Raw genomic sequence first — 23,261 nt, forward strand, 5'->3', positions numbered from 1 at the left:
AAAAGGACAGGCATCCTTCCAAAGCTAAAGCAAAGGCAGTTTTATTATGCAAAAGCTAATTTCTCACAGCCTACAAATGAATTAGCTAGTGAAGTAAACCTTAATTCAAAAGGAAAAAGCATGGAAAACATTTAGGAACTGCAAAAGGCTTAAGGAAAATTTTTACTAAGAGGGACTGCCAGCTTTCACCACCTGTACGTCACCCATGGAAACACTACTTGAAGAGGAACTTTCATTATATACAAAATTAAACCCGTATTTCACTTGAAGCCTGATCATTAAACCCTAGGTCTGATTTCAGCCACCTCTTCAAGAACGCGAGACAGGAGTGCAGAACAAGTTGACTGTGTTCTTCCAAGTGGCATGTCCTCAGAGGTCACCAGAAATCAACTGTAAATTGTTAGAAATAAGTGAGAGGCTGAGTACAGCACGCAGCCTGGTCACACAAGCCACTTCGCTGTCACCCTTCTGTGCCATGCCCCGGAGAGACACAGCAATAGGCGGCAAATGCCCACACATAACATTACAACCTATCAGGACACCAGTCTCACGAACCCCAGAGGAAGAGTTTTAATAGGGTTTTCCCCAAATGCTATCCATTTATTTATTTTTTCCAGTAACCAATGCATAAGAAATTGATGCTGGTAAAATCTGAACCTAAATGAAGCACAGATGCACACAAGAAGAAAATAATAAAAAGTGGAGTAATTCAGAAAAATCTGGGGTGTTTTGTAAGGTGGCCCCACGTAAACCCAAATGCATTGCCAAGGGGGAAGCCACAATGCAGGGGCAGGGACCACAAGAAAGGCAACTCCATGCTAGAAGGCAGCTCCTTGGAAAGGGGGATGCTGAACAAAGTGGTGGGGTTTTAAAAGGTACAGCCAGGTCAATGCTGCTGGAGCTGGGGGGGGGGGGGGGGGGGGAATAAAAAAAAAACAACTAAAAGTATCACGTACTAAGAAACGAATGTAGAAATTTTGCTCGGTCTACACAAGTCCAATTTCATGGAGAACATCATCACTTCTTCAAAAGCAGAGAAAGACAGTTTATTAGGGAAATACAGTTAGTGTAGGAAATGGAAAGCACAGTAAAAAAAATTCCATTGCTTTTATTTGAAAGTAAAGATAAAAAAAAAAAAAAGGGGGGTGCCTATAGATACAAAATTATCTGAGTTGGACTCAAAGTTTCTGGAGAAAAGGGGTCGTGGTTTCCTGTACCTCACAGTACGTTGTTCCTCCAAAAACCCTGGATGCCTAAGCACTCCTCCGAGGCTGGGAAAGCAACACTACCTGCCTGCCCACCAAGCCCAAGGCCACAGGAGACAACTGGTGCCCTGCCACGCCATCCCTCCTACCCAACACCCTGCGGGCAGGTCCTGCCCGCATCCACAGAGTGCCTCCTGTTCTGACCCCACCAAAGCAGGCTGCAGGAGCACACTACGCATGTGAGAGCGGCACGCTCCCCCCTCCCTACGCCCAGCTTATGCTGGGGAGGAGGAGACCTTTTTTGTTGGATGGAAACATTTTCTGCAAAAGGTCACATTTACTGGAAGTGTTGCTATTTTTCAACCCACAAGCTCTTCCTTCCACTTCCCTATTGTTTTCCTTCCTGTGGCCTTTCCCCCGCTCTCCTCTCTCCCCCACGGGACCAGAGCTGGGATTCCTCACTGCAGGTTGCCAAGCCACAGCCAGGGATTTCAGGGAGAACACCACGCTCTCACCTATAGATAATCATGCAAACCCACCTAAACAACATGTTCCAAAGCCATCCCTGGGAATGGCCAATGCTTTCCTACATGGTTAGTATGGTGGTCAGCCCCTTCCCATTCCTGCCCACGGAGCATCCCTATGGCAACTGCTGAAGCTGCTCACACAGAAAAAAAACCTTCATCCATTTTCCCAGCACGCGAGTGGGAGCTGACAGTTCAAAACCAGCCCTGCGGAGTCTATCTCGTTTCACGGACTATCGCTTCAGAAACTTCTCATCTTAGATGCGGTGCTTTAAATTAGATCCAGGATTTCAGTATTCCAGGGTGACAGAACAACATTTTGGATTCCTCCAGCACTGCTCAAGCTCAGGCAAGCCGTGAACAACCCTATATCCATAATGTACCTGCCCCAGCAGCACAGTGTATGGGGCAAGAAACGCAGTCTGAAACCATCAGGTGTCTGTCCCAAGGACTGTGGAAAAAGGGACGTGTGTCCTGGAAAAAGTAGGAGAGAGGAAAGTTTCCATGCCAGCAAAAATCCCATTACTATGTTGGATCTTTACTGAAAATGGGGAGAGAATTTAAAAAATTTAAAAGAAAAAAAAAAGAGAGCCCTAATGCAAACTAGGTACTTGCAGCTATTCGGTCACAACCAAAAAGCAGCCCCCCCAAAAGCAATCCACCTTCAAGAATATGAAGCACTGTGGCTATCAAAAATCCATTTTAACCGTCTGCATATGTATATTATATCCCTAGCATTACTAATGTAATTACTGTATGTTACAAAAGACACACTGTGATTATTCCTGGAATAGCAGCATTTTTATCGGGTGGCAAATCTGGAGGAACTCCATGGGCTGTCACGCCATTTCACCAGGGACAGCAGCTTTCCAGCACGAATTAGATCCAGCATTAAAAGAAGCCAAAACAGAATTGGACCACTCAGCTTGATCTTACTCTACTGAATCAAACCGATAGTGATCGCCCCAACATAAGGACGTAGGCACACCTGACCATGAGCAATACATGATGGGATCCACATGGAAATGATGTCCAGGCAAGTGATGGATACGAAAACAAGCACAGCAATGCTGGAGCTCTCCTATTACTCCCCTCTCTCCCCAGATTTACAGACAAATACCCCAGGGCTCCAAAACTCCCCAAAGATAATCTTGAGTATGATTTAATGCAACTTTATAGCCCCCAAAGCTCCAGGAGAGCTCAAAACAGTTAATCCTAGAGGATCAGACCCAATGAGTCAGTAAGCCAAACAGCACAGCGGTCTCTGTGAATCACAAGCGTTTTAAATGCACTGACTATTTTTATGTCCAGCCAAAGATCTCTGAGCACCTGGCAATAACATCTCCCATCTTTTCACATGTGGACTAAAGGTCAGCGTTACTAATACAGAGGTAGCAGTCACTCACTCCCGCTTACCCAGTCTCCACGTAAATCTGTTTATCTTCAATACAGCTCACTGAATTTGTCAACGCTATTTAGGCTAAATGCTATTTTCCTTGAAATTCGCGTGCATTCTCCTATACGCACCTTCATGATCCAAACACTGTGTTTCCTAAAAGCAGAAAATAAAAACTTTCAACATGTTAAAATAAATTCAGTTTCAGCCAGAAGGAATACACTACAACTTGTGATCATTACTACTTTTGTCTGTCTTGTGATAAATGACTCCCGCTTTACTCCCTAAATAAGAGCCTTGACTTGCACCGTGCTGGATAATGGTCCCAAGAAAACTCGACAAACCTCCCCTTTCCCATCAGGAGGGACTCATCCCCCCCCGAAATGCCCGACGCGCGGGCACAGGGCGCCAGCTGCAAAGATCACGACCACAATTCCCATTCAGAGTCTCAGCAGAGGCTGCGTCATCCCCGACTCTTACTATTTCAGTCTCAAAAAAACCCGCTATTTGAAATGCCATGAGTTCCCCACAGAAGCGGCGAGTGCTTCTGACCTACAGAGCCCTCTCGAAAACAATAAAACCTTCTCTGCTTAATGAACACATCATCAAAACAAAAAAGCCTGTATTCTTATGAATATTTTATGGTAGACTAGAAAATTGCTTTTATAGGTTCTGCCTTGAGAACATATTAATACAATCAGATTCATGACGTTAGCAAAAGCACAAAGACTATATTCAGAGTTTTAATGAGAAATGCCAAGCCCATGAATTAGAAGACAAGATCGCGATTATGAATAATAAACTGTCTCATGTTCTCCCTGCCTTTTCCTTCCTTGTAGGAACAGAAGGAGAAAACAGGAGAAATTTTTTTTTTTAACCTAGGCATGTATGGATTTGTGGTGTGGTGTGTTGTGTTTTTTTTTTTTCCCCCTCCACGGTCAAGTTACCATTATATTTTTATACCAAGTTAGAAACACTCTGCTGGTTTTTCCCTCCCAAAATAAATAAAACATGGCTATGCATCAAAGACTGCCTGCATGTTGTACGTTAATTAAGACCTAAAGCATTCTAGCCCCATCGATTGCTGGCACAGAGCTGCCGCGTGGTTGAGATTGTAAATTTGACATCTTACAGCTTGCCCATAACACTGCTGAATGGAAGTCTTCTTAAATACATTTACGCTGTTAAATACATTTGCTGTAAATAAACATAGAAGCTCAAACCTGAAAGCAAGGGTGCGTTTTCTACAAAAAATGTTTGACATTAAAATCATTTCACATAAAGGCTGTAGATAAACACATTATCAGATCAGTCATATGTTGAGTTTCTTCTAGGCTCCAAAATGGAAAATAACGTCTCTACAAGTACTGAGCGTTTTGGGACAGAATTAGGGGAAGGTGATGCTACTTAAATACGTGCATACGTATTTAAATAAAACCAACAGTAAGAACTATATTTTCTTCCCCATCTCTGATACAGCATTTTCACGCAAGCCCTTAAGAGACTAAAATATAGAAGTATTCAGTCCTGAAAACACACTAAAATGTACGTTAACACAAAATTTCAGTATGAGACGGACACGGGATATTTGAAACAAAGATTTAAATTCAAATCTTGTTTCAGTATAACCTTTACTTAGGCTGAACTTTAAAAATATTTCCCAAACTAGTCTGGTGTTTTCTGGGTTTTTTTTAATCAAAAGCTGTTCCCAGACTTTTTTTTTTTAAATTTAAGCAGCACAGAAAACTGCTTCCCTCACATTTTAAATACAACATCACCTAAAAATGGAAAGTGCATGAAACATTTTCCTCAAGACCTCCCTCCCTCTGGCACGGAGCGAGTTCCACAGCTTTTGCACAGCTCCTTCCCAGCCACCCTGATCCTCTTTACTCAGCAATTCCCTTTGGCTTGAAAGAAGAAATTGCATCAACCTCCCCAAATCTGCTGCAAAACACTGGGAATGAGCATCTGGTCAAGGCTGGAGGAAGAAAAGCAGTACACACACCCTCCCAGCCCCAACAGTATACGAACTATAGACGTACCGCCACATGTCTGCAACAGAGAGCGCTTAGGAGACAGAGTGCACAAAACCCCGATAAAAGAGCATTTCAGCTCCTCCAGTAACTCTGTAGTCCCTGGTGCCTTTCCAAATCTCTGCACACCAGGGAGGGGACACTCCTCTGGACGGCTGCGGCTGAACCTCCCCGGCCAGTGCTTTCCAGAAACCATTGACTCATCTTCTCGCCCCCAACCCCCATCCTCTCTGGACTTGGGCTTTATTTCTAACTAATGAGTTTGCTTTCTAATTACTGGCATGCAAACGTTGCCCTCCAGACAGATTCTGCCAATAGCAGCACACCAGCCTTTGAGAACACACAAAAAAATAAATACAAAAGCAGGAGCCAGTGCTCAGCATCCCCAGGCTCTCGGCTGCTGCCAGCAGAGACAACCCCATCCCACCCTGCTGAACCAGCACCATCCTGGCACAGCACGAGTCGCAGGATGCCAAGCAAGCGTGTGTTATGGTCCTGCCCCTCTAAGCATTGTTTCCAGTTGCCTTCTTCCCTGGGCAGAAGCGAAAAAAAAAAACCAATCGTGTTTATTCTGACTTTATTTCCTGGGGGCTGCCCTTGCTGTCTGGCAACAGCCCCTGATTTTTAAAAGTTTTCCTGTATTTTGCAAAGCCTTCAAGTACCAGGTTGTTGCTGGCAGAAATTACTTTAGCATGTCAGGAGCACCGTGCGGGCAGGCTTCAAAGCCATGAAACGCCGTTTCTAAAAACCACTGCCTTCATTTTGCTTGAAACCAGCCTGGAAATGAAGCAAGGAGTGACTGCTCACTTCAAGCGCAGCCGAGGGAGTGTTTGCAGTGGTTTATTCTGGAAGGAGAACTTGCATTAAGTGTCGCTCAGTTGTGAATTGAGTCCCCCCCGCCAGGAACTGCCTGCTTTTGCCCACCCAGTGCCAGCAGCAGTGCTGGCGTCCCCTCTGCTAGCCAGGCACGGTGGCTGGGCAGCCAAGGCACTCTTTTCCAGCGGGGCTTCAACTTCCGAAAAATGTCAAAACTCACTGAAACACTAAGAGACGGTGAGATCAGAGCTATTAATAGAAACAAGCTACTGCAGTATATGACTGCAGTGCCAGGATAAAAGCAGCGTATTCTGTGTGTAAAGGAGAATGAAGTGAAAGAAGTGCACCCTCAGAGCACCTAAGATTTAGTTGGTTTTAATCTGCAGCATGCTGGATGGCTGAAATATAAGCAGAAAGTATTAGGTGAGGAAAAAAAAACCCTCCACATTACCATCTATATTCAGCTTATCCCCTTGAAAAGATTTCACCAGCCTATACTAGTGGAGCCCCAAAATTTGCCCAGGACCCCATGCAGACAGTGGGAGCAGGAGTTCTCGGTGCAGCAGCACCCAGGACACCAACACTCTCTGCGGCACATCACGAGCATTATACAGGGGAAGGATGAAGGCACAGCCCTGCCACGCTCCTCCATGAATCTGTATCATGGCAGGGCAAAGTAAAGGACAACGTGCAGAGCTGGGATGGCAAAGTGATGTGGGGCAGCAAGGAGAAGCACTTCATTACCTCCGTTTTACTTAATTCCTACCTCTACTCCCCCAAAGGCGAGGACAAGGCTCCCAGGTGAGTTTATTTTGGGCTAGAATTATACAATGAGCTCAAGCATCACAGCACAGCTAGTCTGAAGGACAGCAAGATGGAGAAGTCAGACCACTCTTTCACGATGAGACCAGAAGGCGGTCCTCACTTACAGGGACAGGCAAGTCCTCAGTTCACAACAGGGCTGTAAAGAAAAGCAAGCTGCAGTGGCACTGCTGATGGAGCCATCCCTCAAAAGCAGGCAGGTCAGTACACCGCAGTCACTGGTATTTTTGCATAGCCTGCTACAGAGCTGCGTGGGTGAATGCAAACGCAGCCTGGATCCTTTCTCGGAGCACAAGCTAGGAGTAAACAGCAGCTGAGGCTTCCTACAAGCACCACACATGCTGCAGTTCAGCAAGGGCTGGAGTCATTCCCCACTATGAGAATATTTCATGAGGCATGAATGGGAACCAAAATTAATCATCCTATCACCCATTGAAACAGATCGTGAGGCACTGCACCGTAGGCAACAGATGGAGCTTTAAATGTCACTCACTCATTCATTGCAAAGAAACTTCTTGCTGATTACTACTGAGACCTGAAGACATCATAAGGGCACAGGGATTCTGGATTTCTGTAACCAGCTGTTTTGATCCTAATACCTTCCCTGAAAAGATCTCATTAGCATTTATTAGAAACCTATGAGAGATCTACATACAGATTTTATTTGTGATGATAAGAAAACTGAAACTCGAAGAGCAGCCCGCTTCTCCACCTTAGATTTAAATTACTAAAAAATTTCTCTTTACTTGAAGAAAAACCACCAAATTCCATCAACAATAGACAGAAAATAACATTCTGTAGTGTCTTCCTGCTCACAGCCTCAGAGCAGTACATCAGAGTTTGGAAAAATATAAACTTTCTTGGGTAAATATCTGGATCTTACAGGTCACCTGCATTTCTGATGGTCCTGCCTGAAGTGCTGCAGAAACCTTCAGTGCTTTCGACTGGGGGCTGCAGCACCACCCTGATCTTCTGAGCACCTTCAGCATCATGTCCTGCCGCAGCAGGAAAGCCAAACACTTCACAAATAAAACAGGGCACTGCTGAACACACAAAGTAAGTCCTCAAGGAGAATGTGAAGAAGGAATGAGAACTTCTCAAGCCTGTAAGAAGGCCAGGAATAAACCTTGATTGCATAGATGTCTCCAACAGATGTGCCTTCGCAGGATTGAGGATCTCCAAAGAGAGACACTTAAAGTTTCACCACCACCTTTTCAATCGTTATCCTACTCTGTCGTCTTGTTGGTTTAATCAATGACTTCTTTAACAAATGAGCATCTTGGATTATGTCAGTGCTTTTAGTCAAATTAAAGATAATGGAATCAAGAGAGTCAGCCTGGACTATTTCTTTAGACTTCATAAAATTGTAGGAAGGTTTTCCTTGCACAGTTTCCTTGCATGCTGGGGCATAGACAGCCAAAATCCACCTGAGTTTCCACAAGAAAAAGCATCCAAATAAATAATAATAAACACCAGAAAACAAAAAAAAATATATCCTTTCTTAAAAGGCATTCCTGGGAATATAATTTCACCTGCCTCCTTGTTTCAAGCATTATCCAGTAATCGAACCTCTTTGATCCCTCTGTCTTGCTGTTGGTACAAGAGACTCCTCACCTTACCGGATACCCAAGACAAAGAGGCAGGCTGAAGGAAGAACTGATATACTTCTGAAGAGCCAAACCCACATGGATTTCTCACATGCTCCTCTCTAATCTCACCATGAACTTCCTTCAGGGGAAAGTGATACTTTAGAAAAGATAATTAAACATGGAGGAGGTGGAACAGGAGCCTGCCAGGTCTCATCCTGAGATTACACATGAAAACCTCCCCATGGCGGGGGGCAGGCAGGGGGCAGAATCTACCCAACTAGATAAGCATGGGTAAGTTTGAGGGATACACTGCAAAGCCGGGGTTACACAAATGCCCAGACCTCCTTACAGGGTTCTCTCTAGAGCCTGCAAAGCTGTGAGTGCTACACTGGCAAGAACAAAAGCCAGCAGACAAACTAGAGATGGAGCAGGAGTGCCAAGAGTTAAACGGTGAACTTTCAGGAGGACAGCAGACATCACATCTCCTTCTCTCTCAGATGCATCAAGGAAGAATTGTTTTCCCACTATAACTCCTGTCAAAGCACAGTGGTGCCATTCACATAGATGGAGGGGATCCTGGGGCAGAGTGAGCAAGATGATGTGATGAGAACTGAAGTGAAGGTTCGCTTGCAAGTAGAGATGGTGCCAGCTAGTAAACAGCCAGGCCATCTGAAAAGGAGTTGCATGATAAAACCAGTTATGGCTAGGAGGAAATGCCATCAGCTTCCTAAAGACAGAGAGGAGCTGGGAGATCAAAGTTACCTATCTGCTGCTAAGAAAGCCGGTCCTCTGCCAAAACCACACGGAGAACCTGCGGCCGAGCCCTGCTCTCCCGCGCCTGCTGCATCCTACCAGCTTGCGAGGCAAGGGAAGGGAATAGCTATCATTAAAAAAGAAAAAGCAGCAGCACGAATGTTGCCAAAGGCAGGTCTGGGCACCACTGAGGAAAACCACGCAGCAGAGCAGAGGCAACGCAGCAGTCTCTGGGATCAGCAGCTGGTGACTCCATGAGAACGGGAGCTTTAACAAACACCTCAAGATCTAACATACCAATTTACTGAAAAATTAAGCCATGGTATGATAACTCCCCAAGATCAAAAGAGAAGGTAAAGGAAAATTCTTAGGAATTACCTGTCCCATGACACATGCTATAATTTTACTAAAAAGACATATTCTGGTCTTTTTAAACAGCAAATGAATGAATGGTTATTAATAACAAGCTAGTCAACTCATTTGTGGCACCAGTCAAGGGACTCCCAGCTGTACAAAACACCCCAAAATGTGCAATGCAATCTCCCGTCACAAAAATAAAAAGTAAAAGCAGCAAAACCTGTAGCTAAATAGCAAACTCTAATAGGAAAGTATTCAGCAGGTCTCAAAAACATCTCATGGATTGCTCAAAAGCTGCAGTGTTTTCAGCAGCTTATTAGAAACCAGGACCCTGGTCCAAGAAGAGAAGCATATGTTCAAACAGGCAAGTAGCCCACAGTTTTCTATAGCCTCCTCTCTCAAGGCTTTTGCTTTCAGATAACCCATATACTCAGGTACCTCAGCTGCATGAGGACCCAGAATGTTTACTTGTTATTGATTCAAAATAATTAAATGCATAGAAAAAAAAAAGGTGCTATTTTAAGAGAACATTAAAGACAAGTAGTTTTCTAGAGAGATTTGGATAACCTCAAAATATTCAGATTCCACAACAGCACAGAGAAATTACACCAAAGCACTTCCTCATTTCTGCAAAACATGCAGGTGTTGCCTTTCAGTTCCTGAACACAAACACAATGAAACATACAAGTGAGTTATGATTTCTATGAAAAAAAAAAAAAAAGAAGAAACCCCAACAACTTTTCCTTTTTTAAAGCTGCATCAGACAAAGTGAACTTATTTAAAACACAGAAGGCTGATAAAGGACTGTGAATAATTACAAAGCCCTTTTCTTAAGGAAGCCCATGAGTGTGAGGGTGGGCTAACAGGAAGAATCAGCCTTTCCCCTGCTAGCACCAAAATCCTAATGGATAATGGCAGATTTTCCCTGCATCCCCCATCCCAGTAGTACTCCACGCACGATAAGGTTTCCCAACGTCATAGTGATGACTCTCACTCAAAGCAAACATTTTCTTGGCGTTTATGCACAAACCACTGACATCAGCATGGCCTTTTAAATACGGAACAAAAACTCAGCGCTCATTCTGCTGAAAATATCCCAGTCTGAAGACCAGAATATCATTTTCTTTTATTCATATTTGACAGGCACTGCTTCCTATACACGTGGAGAGGCAGGGTGACAGACAGATGGATGAGTTTTAACACACTGGTTTTCACATAGCAGATCCAAAACAATACTCAAGATCCATGTTTAGTTATAACACTTTTACATATTTTCACCAGGAATATTTAAAACCCCACTTTAAACTTGTCTTCTTAAGGAAAAAGCAGTGTAGCAAGAAACATTCCTGTGAATGAACACATTTTTTTAAAAGGACAACTTAATTTGGTTGCTACGGGCTTCTAGAATTAAAGTTCTGATTTTTTTTTTTTTTATTAAAGGATGTAAGTTGGTTGGTTGCCCGCTGTGTCTGTTAAGCAGCTTCACAAACCACCTGTTGAGCAGCATTTCAGAAGGCAGTAAGAGGACGGCCGTCACTGCCTGCCCATCCAATGCATGCATGCCCTTACGCAACCGGTTGCAATTAAAAGGTCCCTGACATTGAGAACAACATTTGAATTTAGCAAAACATTGCTTATGTAAATGGTAGGTCAAGCACTTAAAATAGCCACCTCCCACTTTTCCCAACCTTGGCCAAAGGTGGAGCACAAGATGGCTACTTTCCCCCTCCCCAAAGACTGTCTTTCGGCTAGAGTAAGGAGCACTGCTACCAAACACTAATGTGTAAAAACAAGGAAAAATTAAATGTTTGCTTTCTAAGGCTCACAAGAATATTTTTCCTAAAAAATGAGTACATTGTCCCCTCTCTGCATCTTTATTATATGAGATGACCTAACCCCTACTGAAGAGCAATGACCACAACACTCCTTTGCCCCTCCAGGGCTCTGTAGAGTAGAGGGAAGAGAAGGACAGTCAGCATTCCCCTACTCTAATGCTCCAGAGAAACAGCACACCCTCTCTTCCAAAGAAGGGTGGATGAATGAGGACAAACACCCATGAGTTCCCACTTCCCCTCATATTTCCTTCATCATACTTTCATCACCTTCCCTATGGCACCTATCACCCTCAAAAAACCTTGGTAGCATGCATGGAAAGGTAGAAAGACTGGCACCAGTTGGGTACAGAAGTTAAATACTCACCTTTATTTTGACCCCACTAGTGGAAATTACCTAACCGAGCAGCATCCAAGCTGAAGACAAATCATTCACAGTTGTAAAAAATTTGGGTTACTTTACATTTACACTACATGTACTACAACCAAAGGAAGAGGTGAGCAAGTCTTCCCTCACTGCTCCCATGAATAAGACAATTCTTGTTTATGTTGCTTAAAAATCCAAGCCAGTCCTTGAGTGTCAAACTCCATTTAATTGTAGTTCATGCAAAAATTGTGTTTTTACTAAAAGAAACACAGTTTTGATATAATTAACTACAAATATCTTCACAGCTGAGCTTGGTCTCTGGCAAAACGCTTCCACAAAGAGTTTTTTTTTTCCTTCCTTGGAACATAAGAAAGGTCGGAAGTTTTGCTCACCAGGTTCATCTAGGTAAGTTGTTTCCTTAAAACAGAACTTTAATGTTAAACCATCTCCTTTACTGCCTGTTGCTCTTTGGAGAACAAAATGCCCCACTCCTCCGAGACCTGGGATTCAGCGTGAGCTCCTGTGCAGCACCCAGCCCAACCGCAGGGCCATGGGGAAGCGCATATGCCAGCTAATATAAACCCTAAATCACAGCATGCAGCTGAAGAATTTCAAAAGTGGTAAAACCAGAGAGGATGAAGAGTGGGACAGCCTCAGTGAATTAAATACTCCAATTTATGAAATTTTAAGAATGGTATCTAGTGTAAGTCAGGCTGATCAAAGCACAAGGCAGACATTAATGAGTTTGGGAGGCCATACCTCATCTTGACCAGACCATGCAGAGCACAGACTCTTGCATAGGGACCTCCGTTGTGTGTAGGCATTGCTCATGGGACCCGCACGGTATTCACATTTCAGAAGACCAGCAATCAGGTGGCTTATTCACATCAGAAGACCAGCAATCAGATGGCTTATTTCTGTTGGGCAGCTACTTCAGAATGAAAAACTTGGACCTAACTACAGGGTTTCTGGATTGTGGCAAATTAAATGATGCCTACCTACTTTTGCGGTAGGCTACAACTCTGCTCCGATTATATTCGGGCAACAAACTTCTCTGTCTAGGGAATGACTGTAGCCTGATCCTTCCACCAAAAGAAACAAGATGCTGTGAGAAGCCCAAAGGTGAGAGACTTAAAATGTAATATAAGGATGGAGATCCTATATGTATCCTTAAATAAAATAACAATGACTGACTTTTCAGAGCACTTGAAAAAGATAAGAGACTTTGGAAAGAACCTGAAGAGGTTCAGTGATTCAGCAGACCGAGGCTTAAGAGGACATTTGGTTGCAAAGGGAAATGTGGACAAAAGGCATTCAGAAAACTGGAAGAAAAAGATTAAAAGGACATCCAGGAAAGCAACTGAGGAACAACTACAGGAGGTAAGGTGAAGAGGAAGGCTTTTAAAAGCAAGTTTAAGAAGGTTGAAGTTGATTTAGCCATAACTAGAGACAAGTAGAGATGGAAATGACTTGCCTATCACTTCCCTGAAATAGTACACACCCTTAGTATTATCAAGAAACATGTTACAAATGAACGTCAGTGGGACGCTCATTTTTGCATTAGGGTTGCTTCCAGAAGCCCCTTATTGGGCTCCCACTTCTGTGCTAGACACCAAAATGCAGGGCTGGAGCCAGTGACAACCCTGAAACAATTCTCAGCTGATGACAAAAGCCTCAGGGAGGAAGAGGAGGCTGACCATAAGGCAGAACTTGCACCCATGTCTCCCTTTGCATCTCCTTTTATCTTAAAGATTTGGAGAATGATTAGCATGAAACGTCCCCTCTATTTGCCACCATTTGAAAAAAGAGAAATGAGGGCGATATAAGGGGAAGGCTGGGTACGAGCATGGAAGGCACCAGCCTGAAACAGGAAGCAAAGGGCACAATAGCAAGACATATAGAGGAAAACCAAACCAGCACGACACAGTGACTTTGTGGATAATGCAAGTCTTTTCCAGCAATTTTAATCTGTGGTGTCACCAGAGCTAAACACAACCTGGGTAAATCCCAAATCAGCAGCAGGAATTTTATCAGCTGCCAGCCATTTTCTGGATGACTACTTAAACCACTGATGGTTTTGTTTAGAGTTGTGCCTTGCCAGAGTGCTATGTTGGCATGACAGCACCCAAATTCCCACCTTTGGATTTAAGAAATGGAGAAGGTAGCAGTCTTCTGCATGCATGCTCAAACTCAGCATCTTCATTGGTAAAGACTTTGAACAGCAAGAATCTGAAAAATTAATGGACAGTCATCTCTCTCCAGATTAGGGAATGCACAAAGGACCACAGGGATGATATGGCTCCTTAAGATCTGTCTTCAGGTTCCATATCTCTTTATAGTACTCTACAATAACTGAAACATGACAAAAATGGGACATTCAGCTCTTGCAGTCACTTCAAACATTCCCATACAAAAAAATTGTTTCAAAGAAGGTATCCAAATCCAAACAGATAATTACTACCAAAACTTTCTTTCGATTTTTGATACTAATACACAATTAATCTCTTCTCCATTAAGAAAATCATATTTTACACTAATAGTATTTTATTTTTAGGGCACTTTAATGAAGCACTGTGTGTTCTACAGCTTCATCCCTCAAGACTATGAGCCTGTTCTTAACCTATATTTTTCAAGAAACGTTAGAAATCCATTTGCATACAATCAATTTTCATAGTTTTTCTTTCATGCAACACAAAGTTGCAAAAAACTTGCTGCTACTGAAGAGTTAAACGGCACCTCCGCAAACTACATGAGACCTTGCTTACCTCTGGGGTCACTGTATCTGGCCTTTGTAGATCCATTCTGTTCTAAAAGCTACCAATGCCATAGTCTTTGTTTCTAAAACACATCGAGTTATGGGAAACATTAAGTCAGGAACAACTCCTCTCATTTAGAGTACATATTTTATAAAATTACTTCTCCTTAATGTGTAGTTGCCTTAATATGCTAAACCATTTAAAGAAATTCTGAATTTAAGGTGCTTTTTTTCTTATAGAGTACCCGAAAGATTACAGAAACAAGTCATCCTTACAAGGAAAGCCAGACCGTTTGAAATATTCATAAAACACAACAGCATGTGTGAAAAACTGCTTAGCTCTCTTCAGAGCATCATCCTCTGAAAAAGCAATTCTTAATCATAAATCCTAAAAATGGAGAGAGGACATAAAGGGAATTTTACCTCTAAATACCAATGATAAAAACTTACAGTTCCAGTAACTGGTTTCTAAGATGTGTGTTGAAGAACTGGAACAAACGCAGAGAAATGACCACAGTGGTTGGAAGGCAGCAGGGAATACACCACTGTGAAGGATGTCAGCTGGATGAGCCCACCAGAACTGCAAAGCCGCTGGGTTATAACATGTAAGCACCAGCTAAGCAGAAATACCAGGTACTCGGGGGCTCCAAGGCTGCAGTAAAAGACCTGTCCTTCAGCTGTGAGAAGCAAGTTTAACTGAGGCCAGGCTAATCGTCAAGATGATTAAGGGCCACAATAACTACCAAGAGAAGTGGTGGATATTCCCCCTCTCAGTTCACAACTCCGTCTTGCCCAATGACAATCTTTGGCAAAATGCAAGGTACTGACCTAAATGTTTCTGAGTAGCATTGAACTTAAAATACAGTGGAAGCCAGACGAGGTGATCTAATGGCATTTTGCAAGAGATTCTGTATATTTGTAGCTGCCAGATGAATCCCAGACCATGCCTCTCCCGACCTGCCAAGAAGCCCATGCCTGGAGGCTACACAAAGCTCTCGTGCCTCCCAAGACGCGAAGCCTACAAAAGCCCCTCTGCTCTCCCAGCTGATCAGCCAAAAGAGCCAACCCAAAGAATAGTACTTAACGTTTCCAAAATGCCATTGTTACAATTTTATGATACACAGAGACTTCTAGAAAGAGACTGATTTCTGTGTTCGCCTGTGTGTCAGACCACCCATCTTAACTATGAAGACAACGAGCAGAACTTCAAGTATGTTAATTCCTGCGTCAGTGTTTCCATACTGAAATAAAGCTGTCTTAAATCACTACAGCCTAATCCTCCCATGATTTAGCCTGCTTTAATTTGCATGTTTCCACTTCACAGCCAATTTACTTCAAGTTTGCTTTGCTCAAGGTAGCAGACTTTCACTGCAGAGCCCTGCTTTGGTGGGTACCATGAGACAGCACCAGGCTCCTCTCTACTCATCCCCAGCCCTGCAGAGTCTGGGAGATTTACTGAAGACTTCACCGCTTGTGCGCAAGGCATTTGGGTGTTCAGAAGAGATGCTTAAAAATCACAGAATGGTAGGGGTTGGAAGGGACCTCTCAAGATCATCTTGTCCAAACCCCCTGCTTGAGCATGTACACCTGGAGCAGGGGGCACAGGACTGCGTCCATGTGGGTTTTGAATGTCTCCAGGGAAGGAGACTCCACAACCTCCCTGGGCAGCCTGTGCCACTGCTCTGGCACCCTCACAGTATAGAAGCTTTTTCTCATGTTTAGGTGGAACTTCCCGTGTTGTGCTTGTGCCCAGTGCCCCTTGTCCTGTCATTGGGCACCATTGAAAAGAGTCTGGCCCCATCCTCTTGACATCCACCCTTCAGATACTTATAAATATTGATGAGATCCCCTCTCAGTCTTCTCTTCTCCAGGCTGAACGAACCCAGGTATCTCAGCCTTTCCTCATATCGGAGATGCTCAAGCCCCCTGATCATCTCTAACTCTCCGCTGGACTCACTCCAGCAGTTACCAAAAACGGGCAAGGGATGAAGCTGCCAAAGCTGTTGTTCCCTCAGGTCTTCAATACCTGAGTGGGTTGAGTAGCTCCTGCCATACATGCCCCGTTGATGCTGGGATAACTGGTCAGGGCATTGAGCAGGATGCCTAACTGATCCAGGTTAAGTGCAGTCCTGCCAGCAAGGAGAAGCTGGGTTACTGGGATGACAAGAGCAATGGATGTAGTTCTGCAAGAGGAGGCTACAAAACTAACTTACACCCAAACATGTAAGGGTGCATACATGAAGGGTCTGTTAAAAAGCCCACTATCTGCAGATCACCAGAGTAGCACATTATTTAGAAAGGAAGTTGTTGGGCCCTACTTTCAGGGGGAAAAAAACCAAACAGTACAAACCAGTGCTGTTTTCTGCAAGACACTAAGGACTTGACCGACAGAGGCAATTTTAGAAGGTCTGCTGTAATAACTTCATTTACAGATAAAACAGAGGTAGATAAATGCGATCAAGCAAAGTTAACAGGGAGGAAGAAACATTATGCTGAAATACCATTCAGTCAGTTTGATCACCCGTGTGTATTTAGAGGTAGCAAAATTCATTCTTGGCCTTACCCAAACTTTGACTTCCTTGTGCCACCATCACTTTGTCAGAAATGCCATCTCAGTATTTTTAGGTGACAGTACATTTGTTTGTACTGAACATTTCTGGTGAGCAAACTTGTTATATTTTACAGGTCACTAAGTTTGACCATCTGCCTCGATTTATGCTTAAGGAAAGTGTTGTTTCTGAAGTCCCTGGTGTCATACACAATTGTGAAGGTGTCATAACCAGCAGAAGTTTGATTTTTGTATCATACCAATGTAAATACTCATGGTTAATGGAAAAAGGTACCATCGAAAGCTTACACAAGTGCTGTAGAAAGGCATTTAGTGGTGTCTGCCCTTCATTCCCCTCAGCCCCACGCTGGGTCAGGGTACGATTACTAATTCCCCCTGGAGATGCTGGCATGGGACTGCCTAAAACTTCAATAAAGGCAGCTTTTAAAAGCTTGGCATCATGGCATGCTGAAAATATTAGTCCTGGGCTATGAATAAAAACGGACACCAATGCTGCTTACCCTAAACTCAACGGTTCTGCATACAGATGTAGGCAGCAACAAAGAAGAGCAGTGATGTGCACCATCCTCTGCTTCCAGAGAGGGCACAGAGGTAGATTTGGACAAAGTCTACACAACAGTTTCCCCCACATCTTTAAGACAGTAACTGAAGGTACCTTTATATTAGCCTAAGTGAGCCTTCTATAGGCATTTACACTTGTTTATTGCTTTAAGTCCGTTTTTAATCAGAAGGTGCAATATCAGAGCAGCATGCCTGTGCAGTCATGTGCCACTGTACAACACGAAACTAAACCTATGGTGGGAGAGATCCGTCACTGAGAGATTTTTCCTCTTGTTGTGAGCCCATCTCAGATCCTTGAAGAAGCTTTTCCAGCCATACTGACAGAAACAAAAATAAGGCAATATGACAACTGCTGGTCCTTGGGAAGGAAAACGCAAAATTTTTCAGTAAGGTCTTTGAATTTTATAGCTGATTTGTCCTTGTTTTGACCATAATCTCACAAGCGATGCCAGCAGCAAACCCATCTGGCATGTTTAAGTCTAAATATCTGCTGCTTGTGAAAATGGTTGTTTTAATATTAGCATATGTGTTAAGATCTGGTTTGCAATATCTTAAAGTACAAAAAAGTTCAATTTAATTTAAAATCCTTTGTTCCTCCAAGACTATTTTACCAAGGAAGTCTAAATCTGTTCACAGCTAAAGGAAAAACTGAAAACCAGGAGTGCTGCACTTGGGCACAGCCTTAACGCAGTACCCAGCTGCTTGAATTTGCTTTAACAATAACCCAGTTTATCTCATTTGTGGGAGGCAAACAGCTTCCTGACCATAACTCTTCCAGACGCTCGTTACCTGAGGAAGACAGATAACATGGACACTCGTGATGTTACAGCTCTCCTTTTCTCAATGGAACAGACAGTGGCAGGTAATGAGGCAGAAACCCACCACTGTAATGATATGATAGATGGTGTGGAATCTGTTAACTAGGTGGCACATTTAAGAAGGGTTTAACCATCATCATCACCATCATCTATGCTGCAGTTAGAAACGTCCTCAACACTCACAGACAGCTATATTCATTAAGTGATGCACAGCTTAGTGTTTCAGATGTAAAGTAGTATTTAGGTACAAAATAGCAGTTAATAATGCAAAGGTGTAAAATAATACTGTGCATTATATAATGGCTACTTAGAAGATGAAATTTTCATCATGCAAGAACCTATTTTCTGGGATAAAGAGTAAAGCTTATTTTAAACTGCACACCAACTTAATATATCTAACATGCCCTAGGACTGTCTGAAAAACCCGATTAAAGGTGTTTTTAAATTACTTGAATTTTTCTTACTATTAGAGTGATTTTTACATCTCATGTAACTCTTGTTCATCTGTCACCTCACGCACCTCACTCAAAAGTGATTTTTGTCTTGTGCAACAGAACTACGGTATAGCTCCTGCCCCTTATCCTGACCAGCATCAGTAATTTCATTAGCATGTTCACATGTCTCTACAGTGAAGCCCAAATGCTTCACAAAAAAAGCAGCAAGGAAACGTATACATTGATAAACCTGGGAGAAATAGTGCAAAAGAGCTATTGCTTGGCAGAAGTGTATGAGTATTTACAAGCTTCAGGAATTCAGTGGGGTTCAATGATGTATAGAGACAAGTTGCCAAGTAACCGTGTTTTCTGCTTCTCTCTTGGCGTGGCACTGCAGCAAGCCTTTTCCAACCCAGCAAACAGCATCAAAACTTCAAAGCTCTCCACTCTGTGCAAAATAACACAATTTGTGGTGAAATTTGGTTCTCATAAAGAGAAAACGGAGTTTATCCAACAAATATTTTTTTCCTTGATTATGAGTAAACCACATTTTTGAACCTGAAAACATATAACTGGCATCTGTAAGTGAATGCTTGGGGAAGGTGGGGCAGGGGAAATGGCGTTTTTAATGAAGTTCCCCTGAAATCCCGCCTTGAGACTCGGGCAGAGGACCAGCTTTGTCTGACTGTGCCTACGTGAAATGGCTTTCACGGCTGCTGTCAGCAACTCAAGGGCCCTGACAGAGAATAAAATCACGTACAACATGTAGAGGTAACACAATGCTTGCATGGCAGATATTCAGTTACCAGAAGGCTGCAAAGAACTTAAGAGGCTTCTGTGAAGAGGATTGTCTTATATACACAGTATTTTAAAAACTGGTGCAGAGAGTTTTTCAGGAAGGTGAACTCAATTCCACAATGCTCTTGCAATAACTACAAAATGTCACACTGGGGTTGGGCACTCACACATGCAAAGCATCCACAACTGCTGTGGCCAAGCAAGACCTCTTTGAGTGAGCACTTGGTAAAAGCCAGGTGGGAACGATGGTCCAAGATGACTCTTGGCACATGGAGGTTGAAGGCTTCGATTAACACTTTGAATGGAAAGCAAGCAATACAGCTGAGACAGCTTTTCTCCTGGAGCACAAAAGGAGCGGACGTGGCGGCAATGTCAGCTTTGCACCCAACCCTGGCACGTGAGCCAGCAAAGGGAAACTGGGTTCCCAGTTCAGGCTCCCCTCACTGCTCCCTCATCTCTGCAAGAGCATCAGGTCTGCAAGAAGGCTGCAGAGGCAGCAGATCTCGACAAACCCTGTGATCTCTTAGCTGCTGATCAGTCCAGGCAAGCATTTCACAGTTTCGCTGCTGAGCTACCATCTGTGGGAGCAGCCCTAGCTGGGAAGCGGGTCAGGCAGTTGCCCTCGCGCCACTTTGTGCCCCCTTCCCAGCAGCCCTAAGCTCTGCTGCTATAAAAAGAAGTGCAAAGATGGTACAAGAAAAGGATACAGCACAAGGAGTAAAAGAGAAAGCCAGAAAGAGGAATCCAGCAGGCACCCAACCCTGGCAAATTTTATGCATCGTAGGAGGTGCTAATCGCGATGCCATAATTAAAGGCTGAGCCGAGTCGTGGATCTCCCAAGCCAATGTTCACAGAGATGCTCTGGGAAGGCAGAACAGCATCCACAGACCTGCAATACATGGTCTGACAGTAGAAGCCTTTTCCTAAGGTCTGACTTGAATACTATTGCTCAAAATACAAACCTTCTTTTTCTGGAAAAAACCAAAATTTTTTTGTGTGTGTCATTACTGTGAACGTATCTGTCCTATGCAAAAGGGTAATTTGTGGGCTGTTTTCTTTCATTTTAGTATTTGTGTATATTGTTCTTATTTTGATAGTAAATACCACCATGTTTTCTTTTTTCATACTGAATGGTGGGTCCCCACTACCTAGCTTCAGGAGTAAATAGTTAAAAGCAGAGTGGATTATTCCATGTGTTCCCAAATCAAGACAAACTGGTAATTTTTGTGGTGGTTACCCTAATTCCTGGTTACTCTGAACGAGACTAAATGACCCTGTAGCTCTCGCTCTGCCTCAGGATGAGAGAAACCCAAATACAGATACCATACATATTTGGCTTCACATCAAACTAGATGAAGTTTCTTGCCTGCTTATTCAGGATACTTGATATTTGTGTCAACATAGGCAATGTCTGTCCTGCTATTTTATTTCCATCTCTTACCAGCATCTGGACACCACCATATCATGTGTCAAGGCTAATGTAAAGCAATAGCCTCAACAGAAGTTAAACCTTTCCCTACACTGTCATTCTAGAAAGGAAATTCTAGAGAATTTCAATCTCTGCAATTTTAAGGATTACTTTTTTTTTCCCACTACAAATTTTTCATTTTAACTACATCCTCCGACTCCCTTTAAAAAACCAAACACATCATTAGAAAGAACATGCTCAAAACTGATAAATCCTACATCAAATCGAAAACACCCACCGTGTGGCGTTAAAATTCATGAGCATTTTTACAAAGAACACAGGACAGATTCCGACCAGTGTCTGCACAGGAAGGTGTTGGAGACAAGGGTCTCATCCACCCTTTCTGCCCCAAATATAGATACATAACGCCCTGCCCAATGGCACGCGCTGCCCATGCTACAACAGAAAGCACTCCTGCCCAGAGCACACCCCAGTTGTATTGTCATTCCTCACTCTCAGCATGTACCATCAGGTTGAGGAGCGCTTCAAGAGAAAAACTGTCAAGTGAGTCATTGAAGCACAGAATAGGAAAGGAGTTATTTAAGGTGGGGTTCTTCTCCCCTTCCCCCCCACCCCCCTTCACTCTAATCACATTATTTAACTCCTAACATCTATAAAAAGACAAAACAGCTCAACAGCATGTCTGCATGGAGCTATCACACAGCTTCCCAAGAGGTCCGATGCTCCAACCAGACCCAGTTACCATCATCTTCCATTTATCGATTTTAATTATATTGCACCAATACTGTTGAGATAAAAAGATACATAATCAAGAGACCACCGCCCCAGATGAGGAAAAAGTTCCCTTCGCTCACCTACTACACACACCAACACCCTTGAGCTGCAACCTGGACCATGCTATGATGATGCCTCACTAGCTGGCGTGCAGTCACCATGGTCCTCAAGGTTCCAGCAGGGATTATTTGTTTATTTTTAGCACCATTAGGCACGACAGACCTCAACCATTAGCCAAGTAAAGTTTAGTTGTTCCAAGTGCTCTCCTCAGCCCAAGAAATTTTGGGGGTATCATCTCCGAGGGTCAGCAACCTGGTTGTTGAACACCAACGATCACCTGGAGCTTTACCCATCTGAAATAGCTTACAAGGAACATGTAGTGGTGGATCAGAGCAGCCAAAAACCATGCTTTTCTCCTTAATCAAAGCACCTCTTAGGATTTACCTCAAATGTTTAAGATATCCTTCTATGTATTTAAGATGATTTACAGTGGGCTAATGATACATAAGGTTTTTTTATTACTGTTGCCACCAACACAATACAAAGGATAGTGTACTGGTAGCATGTTTAAAACATACCCTGCCCCAAACAGCTCATATTTACCCTGGAAAGAAACTAGCATTCATGTCCAGCAGTTCTGCTGGAAAGTGTCTGCAAGTGGAAAGACACTTGCATCATTTGTTAAGGTGCTATTAACTTTCTGCAAATTCACCTTTGCTTTTTTAGGTAAACAAGTTCTCTGTCAAACAACTCAGAACCAGGAGGAGAAAGATGGTATGGCTTTGCCACCAAAACACTCGCCTGTTAAAATATACTGCATATTAGCATTGTCAATTAGTTGTTTAACAGGATGCTCTCACACATTTTGGATTGGTAAATACAGAACACATTCTAAGCAGTAATATTCTCCGAGGGGTGTCCACAGCAAAGATTAAAATAAGACCATTGCATTTCCATTTCAGAGGGATGCAGCGTAACTCCCTCCCACGGGGCTCTTATCCCCCAAACTCAGTGGCCATCCAGAGGGAGAATAATGGTGAGCAGAGCAGCAGAGGTTGGGTGATGAGGAGAGTCAGAAAAGGTGACCACTGACAACCAGGTCACCTCCAACACTACCCAGAATAAAACTTCTTCCCAACATCAGTCACAGAGACCTGATTTTCTCCCACAGAGTGCCCTGGAGTACAGACAACACATTAGAAGAATTATAAGGAAGGAATAATTTGGGAACCGAACTCTCTTTTTGCAGCAAGCTTTTCCCCCCACCCAAAGCAGCATTAACAATGCTGCCAGCAGTCATAGGTCACACTTTATGCCACACCAAAGAAAAAAAAAACAACCCAGAAATATCACCTGTAACCAGTTCTGGGGCTCTGCCACTCCACTAGCTTGGGCCAAGGTGGAAAATCATCTTTACCACGAATTGTCC

General features: G+C 43.3%; 1 protein-coding gene across 8 annotated transcripts in view; it reads right to left on the bottom strand.

The window, feature by feature from the left end:
* The window catches only part of HDAC4 (histone deacetylase 4), a 262,455-nt gene that overhangs the window by 120,827 nt on the left and 118,367 nt on the right, over positions 1 to 23,261 (bottom strand). Inside the window, exon 1 of one of the 8 annotated variants that reach the window (XM_075094178.1) lies at positions 3,146 to 3,263. The exons of the other annotated variants lie outside the window; for them this stretch is intronic. The gene's annotated coding sequence lies outside the window, so the exon portion shown is untranslated. Of the gene's footprint in view, positions 1 to 3,145; positions 3,264 to 23,261 lie in introns of those variants that run through there. 8 annotated transcript variants of the gene reach the window in all.

Source organism: Phalacrocorax aristotelis, chromosome 5 (genome assembly GCF_949628215.1).
Source record: "Phalacrocorax aristotelis chromosome 5, bGulAri2.1, whole genome shotgun sequence".
Classification (NCBI taxonomy): Eukaryota; Metazoa; Chordata; class Aves; order Suliformes; family Phalacrocoracidae; genus Phalacrocorax; species Phalacrocorax aristotelis.